The sequence below is a fragment of the Colobus angolensis genome, unplaced genomic scaffold, assembly GCF_000951035.1.
Source record: "Colobus angolensis palliatus isolate OR3802 unplaced genomic scaffold, Cang.pa_1.0 Scaffold315, whole genome shotgun sequence".
NCBI lineage: Eukaryota > Metazoa > Chordata > Mammalia > Primates > Cercopithecidae > Colobus > Colobus angolensis.
In genome coordinates this window covers 631,914-645,633 of record NW_012116433.1, presented here as the reverse complement: position 1 = coordinate 645,633, position 13,720 = coordinate 631,914, and the positions used below count along the sequence as shown (strand labels likewise).

The window sequence follows — 13,720 nt, the reverse complement described above, 5'->3', positions numbered from 1 at the left end:
CACGTGAGGCTCCGCGGCCTCCCCGGCGCTCCGAGGACTGCCCTGCTCCGGGCGTGGAGCCTCATCGCCCTTCCAGGTGGCCAGGGCTGGGGGCAGGTACCGCGCGACCTGATTGGCGCTGGCCGGAGTCCGGGGAGAATCCCCGCCAGAGAGGCTGATGCACGCGGGCCAAGTGAAGCCACGCAGTGAAACAGCTCAACGGGCGCCTTCCAAACACCCCTCCTCAGCTCCGCCGCCTTTTTGCCTAAGAAATGTAAACTCGGGAGGCGGGCGCCCTGGGAACGCCTCAGTACTGGGGACTTTGCGCGCTACAGATCGGGTCCAGCACGGAAAATTCGGAGAACGGGAGAATCTTAGGGACCAGGGTGTGTCGCTATCCACTGGAAAGAGACTGCCTCGAGCCTCCCGAAGGGCTCCTCTGTGTTCCTATTTCCGGCCCGCACTGTGCCCTGGAAATCCAGGGACACCTGGATGTCCCCGCCGCTGAGTGGTACCCGGGCCTCGTGGCAGGGCGGGATCAGATCAGTCAGGGTGTGATTAGAGCTCTGACGGTGAGGTCTGGCAGGAAGAGGCAGGAAGGGATAGAAGCAATTCTTCGACACGAGGAGAAACCTGAATGGTGCGCTAGATTTCTTGTCTGAAATCACCTTCTTTTAATGTCTTAAAACTCTACGAGTTGCTTGTGTGCTGTGCCCCAGTCAATAAGCTCTGACATCAGTAATTCAGAGGGTCTGCTGAGACAACATGACGCCTGGGAGGGGATAAGCTGTTCACTTCTCCGCACTTCCGAAGCATCTCTAGATGGAACGTTTACCTGTTCCGGTCTGATCATCTTTCTCTTGATCCTGCTTTCCGATCGTGATTGGACTGAAGACAGCGACAAGAGAGGGGTGGGGTAAACCCGGTTAATGTTCGAGGAGGGAGCGTTCCCACTACATCAACAGTTTTCCTCTCTTCTTAGGCAGGGGAATTCAAGGCAAAGCTGATCAGGGAGTCAATCTGAAAAAACAAAAACAGAAAACTCCAAAACATTTAAAAACTGGGGACCGTCAGCCTAGGTCCAACTTCTAAAGAAGGGGAGTAAGAAATTTAGCCCCTGGAGCAACCTTATTTTTCCTAATGCACTATTAAAAAACAAAAATCCCAAGGCAAGCCACCACCTCATCATTCCAGCAAGTCTACTGTTGTTGCAGCACACTCCACTTTGTACTCTTAACTCTTCTCACAGGTTTTACATTTTGAGCTCAGATTTTCATGTGCCGTCTTTTCTCACACAGTTAAGGCTCACGCCACATTCATTTGTCATCTCAAAGGCAAAACAATGAAATATGAAGAAGGCGTGTGATTTTGCTATAAACCGTAACACAGAAAAGTGAAGACAACATACCTTCATAGCCTAATGAATCATAAACCAAACACCACCCAGGTCATTGCTATCACCCGGGAGGTTCTCCTGCCCCACCAATTCCCTTCCACAAGTCCTTCCTTTCCCCCTAAAGCAACTATCCTGACTTTATGGTAATCACTTGCTTATATATCTTATAGTTTCTACCAATTTGTAATGTATCCCTAAGCACTACAGTTTAGTTTTGCTTGGTTTTGAACTTTCTATAAATTGAATAATATTGCATGCATATTTTTGTGTGTTTCTGGCCTCTTCTTCTATTTGGTTGTAAGAGTCATCTACTTTTGTGGCATGTAGTTGTAGTTCATTCATTTTCATTGCTACTTAATATTCCGTTGTATGGACATATCACAATTTCTTTGTCCATTCTGGCACTTTAGACACTTGGATTTTTCCAGTTGGGGCTATTACAAGTTTTATTGCTAATAATATTTTTGTATATATCTCCTGGTATGCAAGTGTAATCTTTAGGATGTATACCTTGGAGTGGAATTACTGGACTATAGGGTATGCATATATTTAGTTTTATTAGATCATGCCAAATTGTTTTCCAAAGTGGCCACAAAATTTACACTCCCATCAGAGATGTATGGTAGTTCCCGCTGCTCTGCATCCTTGCCAAAATGTAATATTATTAGACTTCTTATTTTTTGTCAGTCTGGCGGAGATGTAATGGTGTCTCATTGTGATTTTCATTTCATATCCCTAATTACCAGTGAAATTGGGCACTTCTACATGTATTTATAGGCTATATGAATTTTCTGTTTTCTGAGTGCCTGCTCAAATGTTTGCCCATTTTTTGGAGATGGCTTTCTCTTATTGATTCATAAAAAGCTGTTTAGAAATTCTAGCTGCTGCATGCCTTGGTCAGTTAGAGACTGCAGGTATCTTCTACTCATTTAATGGTGTCTTTTGATCAAGAGTCACTTTTTAAATAAGAATTTTCATTTTCAGATAATTGTAGATTTGCAGGCAATTTTAAGAAATAATACAGAGAGATTCCAAGTACCCTTTACCCAGTTTCCCTCATTGGTAATGTCTTGCAAAAACTATAGTGAAATATCATAATTAGGATATTGACATTGACACAGTCAAGATAGAGAACATTTCCACCACCACAAGATCCCTCATATTGTCCTTTTGTGGCCACACCTGCTTCCCCTGTGCACCCCTCCCCATCTCTAACCTCTTGAAACCACTTATCTGTTTCCCATTTCCAAAATTTTGTGATTTCAAGAATGTTATATAAATGAAATCATTTGTAACCTTTTGAATCAATATGTAACCTTTTGAATTTTTTCCCACTCAGCAACCCGAGTTGCAGGTTGTTGTAGCAATATTTTGTTCCCTTTTCTTAGCAGTATTTCATTGTATGAATGTATTACCAGCTTGTTTAACCATTCACCTAATGAAGGACATTTAGGGGGTTTTCCCCCAGTTTTGGGGGTATCACAAATTAAGTTGGCTCAGGTGGGAGGATCGCTTGAGCCTAGTAGTTCCAGACTGGCTAGGCAACATAGTGAGACCCTGTCTCTACATAAAAATTTTAAAAATTAGCTGGGTGTGGCTGCACACACCTGTAATCCCAGGTACACAGGAGGCTAAAGAGGGAGGATCCCTTGAGCTCAGGAGTTGGAGGCTGCAGTAAGCTATGATTCAACCACTGCACTTCAGCTTGGGAGAACAGAGCAAGACCTTGTCTCAACAACAACAACAACAACCACCACCAAATAAAGTTGGCATAACAGTTGTATACAGGTTTTCAAGTAAGCATACATTTTCATATCTCTGGGAGATATGAAATAATTCTCTCTGGGAGAACTATTGCTAGTTTGTAAAGTGAATGCCCAGGACAACTATCGCTAGATCATATGGTAATCACATGCTTAGTTGTTAAAGAGACTGCCATCCTGTTTTCCAGAGCAGTTGTACCATTTTACATCCCAACAAGGAACGTATGAATGATCCAGCTTCTCCACATCCTTGGCAGGATTTGGTGTTGTCAATATTTTAAAATTTTAACCCATTCTTATACATGTATAGTGATGTGTCATTGTGGTTTCAAATTCCATTCCTCTAATGGCTACTGATGTCAGATATCTTTTCAGGTGCTTGTGCTTACTTGCCATCTTTATTTCCATCTATATGCTATCTTTGGTGAAATCTCTGTTTATGTCTTTTGGCCATTTGCTAATTGGATTGTTTTGTTTTACTGGTTGTTGAGTTTTCAGAGTTCTCTATAGTCTAGATAAGGGGTGTCCAGTCTTTTGGCTTCTCTGGGCCACATTGGAAGAATAATTGTCTTGGGCCACATATAAAATATAAAATAAAAAAACACTAACAATAGCTGATGAGCTTGAAAAATCACAAAACAATTCTTATGATGTTTTAAGGAAGTTTACAAATTTGTGTTGGGCCACATTCAAAACCATCCTGGGAGGCTTATGGCCAATGCACCATGAGTTGGACAAGCTTGGTCTAGATCCTGGTCCTTTTTCAGATCTGTGGCTTGCAAATATTTTTCCCCAGTCTTTTCATCCTCTTTATACATACTTTGTAGAGAAATTTTTAAATTTTGATAAGGTCTAATTTTACTATTTTTTCTATTATGGAGCATGCTGTTGGTGTCAAGACTAAGAACTTTCTGGCTAGCCCTAAATTCCAAAGGTTTTCTCCTATTTTTTTTTTTCTGTTTCACATTCTGTTGGTAATCCATCATAAGTTAATTTTTGTATAAGATGTGAGGTCTAGGTTGAGCTTCTTCTTCTGCTTCTGCTTCTTCTTCTTCTTCTTCTTCTTCTTTCTCCTCCTCCTCTCCTTCTCCTTCTTCTCCTTTTTCTTTATTTCTTGCCTAAGAAGGTCCAATCGCTCTAGCACCATTTGTTAATAAGGCTATTTGTCTGCCATTTAACTGCTCTTGCACCTTTGTCAAGAACAAGCTGGGCATATTTGTGTGGGTCTATTTTTGGATTCTCTATTCCATTCCATTGATCTATTTGTCTGTCTTTCCACCAATACCATACAGTCTTGATTACTGAAGCTATATAATAAATCTTGAAATCAGATAGACTGATTCTGCCCACTTTATTCTTTCTATTCAATGTTGTTTCAGCTCTTCTAGTTCCTTTGCTTTTCTGTTTAAATATTAGAATCATCTCCTCTATATCTATTAATACAAAAATTCTCACTGATATTTTGATACAAATTAGGAAGAAAGCATTCAGTCTTTCATGATTAATTATAGATTAGCTATAGGTGTCTAGTTTGCCTTCTATTTCTGTTTTTTCTGAGAATTTTGTCATAAATGGGTGTTGAATTTTGTCAAATGTTTTACATTAGTTTATATAATCATATGATTTTGTTTTCTTTTTTTAGCCTTTTAATATGGTGAATTGCATTAATTTTTGAAAGTTGAACCAGCCTTGCATTCCTGGAATAAAGCCTACTTGGTCAAAGTGTATAAATCTTTTCACATAGTGCTAAATTCTTGGTTTTTAGATTTTTTAAACACAGCTTTATTGAGGTATAATTGATATATAAAAACTACATATTTTTATGATCTTTTTGCTTTTATTATTATTTTAAATTGACATGTAATAATTGTACATATTCATGGAGTACAATGTGATATTTTGATACAAGTATATAATGCACAATGATCAAATCAACGTAATTAGCAAATACATCACCTCACACATTTATCATTTCTTTGTGTTGGGAACATTCAAAATCTACTCCTCTAGCTATTTGAAAATATACAATTAATTCTCACCCTAAATAGCACTCATCCAGTGCTACAGAGCACTGGAATTTATGCCTTCTATTTAGCTGTACTTTTTTATCTGTTAATCAGCCTTTCACCCCTCTCTCTATTCCCCTTCCCTTCCTCTTCACTTCTATGATACCAACTTTTATAGATTCCACATGTGCTGAGAACTTGCAGATTTATCACTCTGTGCCTGGCTTATTTAACTTAACCTAATGTCCTCCAAGCTCATCCATGTAAACTGCACCTATTTAAAGTATTCAATCTAATGAGTTTGGACATATGTACATACTGCGAAACCCTCACTACAAATCAAGGTGATACACATAGTCATCACCTCTAAAAGTTTCCTTGTATCTCTTTGCTTTTTGGTCTTTCTTGATGAGGTGTTTGTTGTTGTAAGAACACTTAACATGAGATCTACCCTCTGAACAAACTTCTAAGTGCACAGTCCAGCATTGTTAACTACAGGCATTATGTTGTATGGCAGATCTCTGCAATTTATTCATCTTATATAACTGAAACTGTACAGCCGTTGAACAACAAATCTTCATTTCCTCCTTTCTCCCAGCTACTTGGAAACCACTATTTATTCTCTGCTTCTGTGAATGACTATTTTAGATACCTTATGTAAGTGGAATTATGCAATATTTTTCCTCTTCTAACAGGCTTATTTTCACTTAGCATCATCTCCTTCAGGTTCATCCATGTTGTCACAGATAGCAGGATTTCCTTCTTTTATAAGGGTGAATAATATTTCATTGTATTTATATACCATTCATTTTTCTCCATACATGTCAGTGGACATTTGGGTTGTTTCCATACCTTGGCTATTGTGAATAATGCTGCAGTGAACATGGGGGTGCAGATGTCTCTTTGAGATACTGATTTTTTAGATATATATCAGAAGGGGGATTACTGGATCATATGGTTTTCAATTTTAAATTTTTTCCTCAAAAAATAGTATGAGGAAATTTCATACTATTACCACAGCAGCTATACCATTTTACATTCCAACCAACAGTGTACAAGGGTTCCAATTTCTCCACAGCATTGCTGATACTTGTTACCTTTTGACCTTTTTTTTTTTTTTTTTTTTGAGACTGAGTCTTGCTCTGTCACCCAGGCTAGAGTGCAGTGGCACAGTCTCAGCTCACTGCAACCTCTGCCTCCTGGGTTTGGGTTCAAGCAATTCTCCTGCATCAGCCTCCTGAGTAGCTGGGATTACAGGCACCTGCCACTGTGCCCAGCTAAATTTTTTTGTATTTTTAGTAGAGGCGGGGTTTCACCATCTTGGCCAGGCTGGTCTCGAACTCCTGACCTCGTGATCTACCTGCCTTGGCCTCCCAAAGTGCTGGGATTACAGGTGTGAGCCACCACGCCCAGCCCACCTTTTGACTTTTTGAGTACAGCCATCCTAACAGGTTTGAGGTTATATCTCAATATAGTTCTGATTTGCATTTCTCCGATGATTAGTGTGTTGAACACTTTTTTATATACCATTTGGCCATTTGTATGCCTTCTTTGGAGAAATGTTTATTCAGGTTCTTTGTTCATTTTTTATCTTTTTTTTTTTTGTCACTGAGTTGTATTAATTTCTTATATAGTTTAGATATTAACCCTTGTCAAATACATGGTTTGTAAATATTTTCTCTTTCCAAGGCTACCTTTTCATGCCACTGATTGTTTCCTTTGCTGTGTAGAAGCTTTTTAGTTTAATGTAGTCCTACTTGTCTGTTTTTGCTTTTGTGACCTTTGCTTTTAGTGTCAGATCCAAGAAATCATTGCCAAGACCAGTATCAAGAAGATTTTTCCCTGTGTTTTCTTCTAGGAGTTTTATAGTTTCAGGTCTTATACTTCAGCCTTTAATTCATTTTGAGTTAACATTTTGTGTATGGTGTAAGATAAGGGTTCAGTTTCATTCTTTTCCATGTGGCTATCCAGTTTTCCCAGCACCATTATTGAAGAGACTCTCCTTTTCCCATTGTGTAGACTTGGTACTTTCACTATTGTGAATAATGCTGCAATGAACATGGGAGTGCAGGTGTCCTGCTTTTGAAAGCGAGTCACCAAATCCAGCCCACACCCAAGTGCGAGTGCTGCTCTGCTTCCCATCCACCCTGTCTTAGAATGTAGCTCCTTTATGGTTTCAACTCAAAGCAGGAGGTGGTTTAGCAACATCCATACCTTTGGTGAGTCATGAACTCCAACTTTTGACCTCTAACCGTGATTACCAAATAACCCCAGTGACACTGAATACAAGGCTCATATCTTCTGATTTCTGTCCTTTCTTGGGGCTTAAAGCTCGTCACTTCTTATTAACGTATTCGCTCTTTGATGCTTTTAGGAAGATTTTAAACATATTTTATCCAACATTTTTAGTTATCTTTAGCTTGCCCTTCAGGAGTATGGGTTTGAATTATTTAACCTGACTTTTTCAGAAACAAAATCAGTTGCTTGTCTGTTGTTATTGTTGTTGTTTAATCTGGGAGGACTTATTTTGAGTGAAAACTGCCTTTTTGCTAAAGATTTACAGAGCTACATCAAGGAAAAACGTAATTACCCACCCCTTGCTTTGTCAGGTGCATTCTAGCAAAGTAAGTTATAATGTAAACTTTTTTTGTTTTAACTTTTAATATAAACTCAAAGGACCATTCAGACAGAGACCACATCACATAACAGGAATGGGCTAAAACTCAAATGTCAACCTAGTCTCACTGGCCAATTGAAACAGCTCTTGCTGTCTTACCTGATGAGTCCAGTCCTTTCTTCCAATGTATTTTTATGTTGGCAGTATAATTGGTTGGCTTGGGATTCTTTTTACTTGAAGACAGATTCATCTGGTGGAAGCTTCCTGAAATACTGCAATGGACTGAATGTTTATGTTTATGTACCCCCTACCTAAATTCTGTGTTGAAATTCTAACCCCCAAGGTGATGGTATTTGGAGGTGGGGCCTTTGGCAGGTGATTAGGTGAATGGGATTAGCGCCCTTAAAACACAGACACCTGAGGAGCTCATTAGTCCCATCTGGCATGTGAGGACACAGCAAGAAGGAATCATCCACGAATCAGGAAGTGGGCCTCCACCAGAAACGGAACCTGCTGCTACCTCGATTTAGGACTTCCCAGCTTACAGAACGGTGAGAAATAAATTTCTATTGTTTATAAGCCACCCAATCTATGGTATTATTATGGCAGCCTGAACAGGCAGCCTGAACTTATCTGTTTATAAGACAGATATAAAAAAGGAGTATTAGTTTAATTTCTTCCATTTGGCCAAGTCTGCCATCCGGCATTCAAGTTTTTCTTTTAAAGATGTCAAGTTTTGTTTAGTCAATGATTAAGATGACAGCTTTCTCTAGTCAGGAGCCAGATTATTAACCCTGGCTCAGTGGTGTTCTCCTATACAGGTCTACAATCTCGTATCTACAACTTGAATTTCAAAAATCTCTGACAGTCAAAGTTTAAAAAAGATCTGTTGAGTGCAACATTTGAGCTGAGTTGATCTGATTTGGTGGCCAATCTGAAACTACAGCAAGGCTATCTAAGCCTTTATTCATCTCACTTGGTGTCAATATTTATTCATTTTGCTGCAAAAACATTGATGTGTTTGCTGCTCCAGACACTATTGGGGTGTGTTGTGCTAATAAAAAGGAATGCACCAATTTACCTTTCTTTCTTTTTTTTTTTTTTTTTTGAGGCGGAGTCTCGCTCTGTCGCCCGGACTGGAGTGCAGTGGCCGGATCTCAGCTCACTGCAAGCTCCGCCTCCCGGGTTTACGCCATTCTCCTGCCTCAGCCTCCCAAGTAGCTGGGACTACAGGCGCCCGCCACCTCGCCCGGCTAGTTTTTGTATTTTTAGTAGAGATGGGGTTTCACTGTGTTAGCCAGGATGGTCTCGATCTCTTGACCTCGTGATCCGCCCGTCTCGGCCTCCCAAAGTGCTGGGATTACAGGCTTGAGCCACAGCGCCCGGCCAATTTACCTTTCTAAAAGTAGGGGTAAATTGATTTTCAAAAAATTGTTTTCCGTGAGGCAAGAGGAAGATTTTGTTATTCCTGGGATAGGAGGAACAAGGAGGAAGAGAAAACGACAGTGGATACAGGGACATGGGGAGAAGACTTTGAGCATTATCACGTCACCCCTTCCCGTGACCTTCCCCCAGGTCTTCAGCAGAGTTTCTCTACTAACAGCATGCATTGTGGTGAGTGAATTTGTGGCGGTGTGGGACCAGGTGAAGAGAGTTGTCTTTGTGCTTGTTTTGAAGTGGGTCAGAAGAGAGGTAGCACGTGTGGATACAGGAGCACAGAGATAGAAATTTGAGGGTTGAGTTCTGAGAACTCCCGTAAATTATGGGGGATAAGGGGAGCATCACTGTCTCACAAGGCCTTGGAATTAGGATTCTGGTAAGGTCTCATCAATTATGTAATGAACAGAGCATGCTACCTCTGTGAAGGTCTCAATTTTATCTTGTATTTAAGTTTATTTAGCTTTACATGTTTTTCACAATTTCCTCCCTTTTCTGGTCTCCCTAATACAAGTGAAGCATCCTCTCTTGAGACAAGATTTTGTGTTTTATAGTCATTTCTTGGGAACCAGGAATTATTTAATTTGCATTTCAAATAATCATACTGCAAAAACAGATAATATGGTCAATAGGCAAATGATTAACAGCTTGAACCTTATAATCAGACAAACTGGGTTTGGATCGTTTCTCAGGAAAGTTATTTAATCTTTCTAAGCCTTAGTCCCTCAGTTGCTAAATGGGAAATAAATACCCCCTACCTATTAAGGTTGTACATGTGGAGGATGCTAGGCCCCATGCCATAAGCATAGTGAGAATGCAATACATGATAGCTTTAAAAAATATTGAGAGTTGTCCTGGTCCCTGCCTCCTCGGTATGTGCTTCATATTCACATTACCAGCCAAGAATCCCTTTTTACTTTCACTCTGTAGGTGGCCTTTCTGAGCAGGTCTCTGTCCACATCGTCACTTATGGCTCCTGTCACCTGCTCTCATCTTCAGAACTGCTGATGCATGAGATTAACAATCATGTAAACAATCTCTTATTTTTTTTTTTTTTGAGACAGAGTCTCACTCTCTTGCCTAGGCTGGAGTGCAGTGGTGCGATCTCAGCTCACTGCAACCTCCACCTCCTGGGTTCAAGCAATTCTCCTGCCTCAAGCCTCCTGTGTAGCTGGTATTACAGGCACGTACCACCATGCCTGGCTAATTTTTGTATTTTTAGCAGGACAGGGTTTCGCCATGCTGCCCAGGTTGGTCCCGACTCTTGAGCTCAAGTGATTCACCCACCTCAGCCTCCCAAAGCGCTGGGATTGCAGGCGTGAGCCACCGCACCCCACCTAAACAATCATTTATAACCAGCACAGCTGCTCTCAAGATCCAACGTGTTCAGTCCCTTATCTTGGGAGGGTATGAATAATACTCATTCAAAAGCAATGTGCTGGCCGGGCCTCGTGGCTCACACCTGTAATCCCAGCACTTTTGGAGGCCGAGGTGGGAGGATCACAAGGTCAGGAGTTCGAGACCAACCTGCCCAACATGGTAAAACCCCATCTTTACTAAAAATACATAATTAGCCAGGCGTGGTGGCAGGCGCCTGTAGTCCCAGCTACTCGGGAGGCTGAGACAGGAGAATCACTTGAACCCGGGAGGCAGAGGTTGTAGTGAGCCGAGATTTGTGCCACTGCACTCCAGCCTGGGTGACAGAGCGAGACTCCATCTCCAAAATAAAACAAAACAAACAAACAAAACCAATGCGCTGAAAAGTATTATAACCATGATGAAGTACTTCGTCATAACTGAGTTAAAGTAATTGGTACAGCAAACTGAGGGTTAAAAATGTGTGGTTCTCTGGGGACATAGTAACAGTGCCCACACTGAGGAAAGTTTCACCCAGCACCAAAGAGCTTTAGAGCATCTACGTTTCCATATAAAACGAAGTTCACATCCAATTTCCGTTTTGACATGGGTCACCAGAAGATACTTAAGGATGAATCTGTTCTGGAACAAAAAGTCACAAAACAGCTATGAGGTAATTTAGTAAATGAGTAAGGAGCAATTTCTTACTCAGATTTGAAACCTCTGTAAGTGATTCCTGCAACTGCTGTTAAAACCTTAAATCAAAGAAGAATGATTTAACAAAATAGAACTTGTTGGCCTTTGGTCTGTTTTTAGCTACCAGAAATAGGCAAGCTTCACGTACTTACCTTTCTCAACACAATACCATATTCGACAATTAATTCACATGCTTGGGACCTTCTGTGGGCTTCTGAGAACTGGGATTATTAGCCCATTTTGCACATGGGGGTGGAGCGTATAGGTGGCTGACTCAATATTACGCAGAAAGGTCTGAGTAGACCTAGAACTTGGTTGTTGGCACTGTGGTCTCACTTTGCTTTCAAGCATGTATTATTTGCCCTCTACAATGATGTAATATTTTTCTTTTATAGTGATGTAACATTTGCCCTTTGTAAATATGATTTTATGTAGTGTATTTATAAACAGGTAAATGGGCACAAGGGAGAAAAATGGTATTCTAGTAATAAACAGACTACATGAAGACACAAGGGAGTCATGAGCGGCTGTTCCAAACCCTGCAGTTTGGCACTCCTTAGTTTTGCCAGGATGGCCTCAGTCCCGAGCATTGTTTATTTAGCTCAAGGTGGGCATCAGAAGTCAATATTTTCTTCCTATACCAGAAGTTATAGTTAAAAATCTACTACATAAATTTACTTGTTGATTCATATTTCATGCCTTGTAGAGCAAACTGCTCTATTTCCTGTGGAAATTTCATTCCAGTTGCTTTCAGTACTGTTATGATCGCTATCTAGAGAAGAACCCGAAATCCTTGTACTGAATTCAGTATTGCTCTCTGAGGCTTTCACATCAGAAATGGTTTGTTGGCTGTCATCTGGCCATTTACAGCTATTTCACTTCCTCCTCTGCTACTCCACATCCAAACTCACATTTGTAGCTTTTCATGGTATATTACCTCATAAATCTATATACCTTCTCTCTTCCCAGGTCATCCTGTCTCAATTTGTTTTAACCCTCCAATATAAAATATATTTGTCCCCTGACTGTATGCACAATCCTAGAAAAATCTTTGCTTTAACCTAACAAAGAAAGCACAATTAACCTTTTCAAAAAATGTGTCAGGTTTGTATCACCAAAAATTAATTGTAGATGCTGATATATAACTTTCTCTTTTGCAAATTCATTTAAACTCCAAATTAACAATTATTAAATAAAAAATAAATAAAAATTCCAAAGTAAGTACCTGGCTCAGCAAAGAAACCTTTGTGCAAACCTCAGACTTTCCTAAAAGAAAAAGCATTGACTCTAACAATTAGCTGTGGGAGCCAGATAGAATGGGCACTCATCATCGTTCCAGTTGTTTTCCTACCAACACTGATTCTGAGCTTTATGTGCCATCTATTTATTGTTGTTGCTCATGTAGTTTTCAAGATTTGCTGAATGCAAATTAGTGCCTTTTTCCACAAAAAGAACCTTAAGAAAAAAGCTATTTTGTACATAAAAGAGTGCTTTTTTGCACACAAAAAATAGTTTTAAGAAAAGAGCTTTAAGAGCTCACAAAAAATATATAGATTCTGGTTTTAGATCCAGCGCAATAGCTTGCATAGCTGAGCACTTGGTATTTTCTACAGATGACAACAAAGGCACTAATTTCAGCTAGAGACACAAATACCTCCTTCTGAGTCTTCCCATGGCACTGGTTTCTACTTTATATCAAATGCAGAGAAAGGTGGTATCACTTAGGGGGCCTTTTCTTTCCAAGAAACTTACCGCCAGTCCTCTAAGGCAAGAGTCTAAGTGTTGCTTCTGACTCACCAAAGCTACGAAAGAGGCCAGATGTGAAGGCTGTACCACCTGTCACCCCATGACCACCAAGATTGATCTGAATGACTTTGCTTCCTTGGACGGGGGTCGGGGGTTCTCCTTCTGCACTGGTCTACATTCCCAGAAAGAGGAAATCATTTCTTAGCCTTCATCTTCACTGTTTGAAATCACTGTATGGATGCCAGCACATGGCATTCGGATGGCTTCCCCTAATGGGACTCAGTGCTTGCAGATAGGAGGATAAATGCCCCTGTGTGATGTGTAAGGTGACTCAGCCATCAGGATAGTGAATTAGGGTGGGGCTCTTTGTGATCTAACCTGTCTTTCTTTTTGATTACCCATCTCCAACACCGTCCTCATTTCTGCCAGGGCTGATGGAAGGCCAGGCCCCAAAGGTAGGAGGCTGATGCTCAAATCTCCTAATGGAGCTTGACAGCAGCAGGATTAAAAGCACAAGTGCAGCACCCAGAAAGCAGTGCAGGAAGGCATATGAATCCTTGCTATGCCCATTCTCATGCTATCAGCTCTTTCTTTTAGAGAGCTGAACCATAAAGATAAATCTTTTCATAGAAACAGAAGTTTTTTTAAAAAAATACAAATGATGAAAGGGCTTTGGAGAGTGGGAAACGAGGACAGAAGTAAACTTTACTGTGGTATTTCTAGG

The 13,720-nt window shown here is 40.5% G+C and overlaps 1 protein-coding gene across 2 annotated transcripts in view; it reads right to left on the bottom strand.

The window, feature by feature from the left end:
• Positions 1 to 13,261, bottom strand: part of FAM163A (family with sequence similarity 163, member A) — an 84,515-nt gene extending 71,254 nt beyond the window's left edge. Inside the window, exon 1 of one of the 2 annotated variants that reach the window (XM_011951130.1) lies at positions 13,048 to 13,261. The gene's annotated coding sequence lies outside the window, so the exon portion shown is untranslated. Of the gene's footprint in view, positions 1 to 814; positions 967 to 13,047 lie in introns of those variants that run through there. The other variant, XM_011951131.1, reaches the window with a different exon arrangement.
• Positions 13,262 to 13,720: the final 459 nt, after the last annotated feature.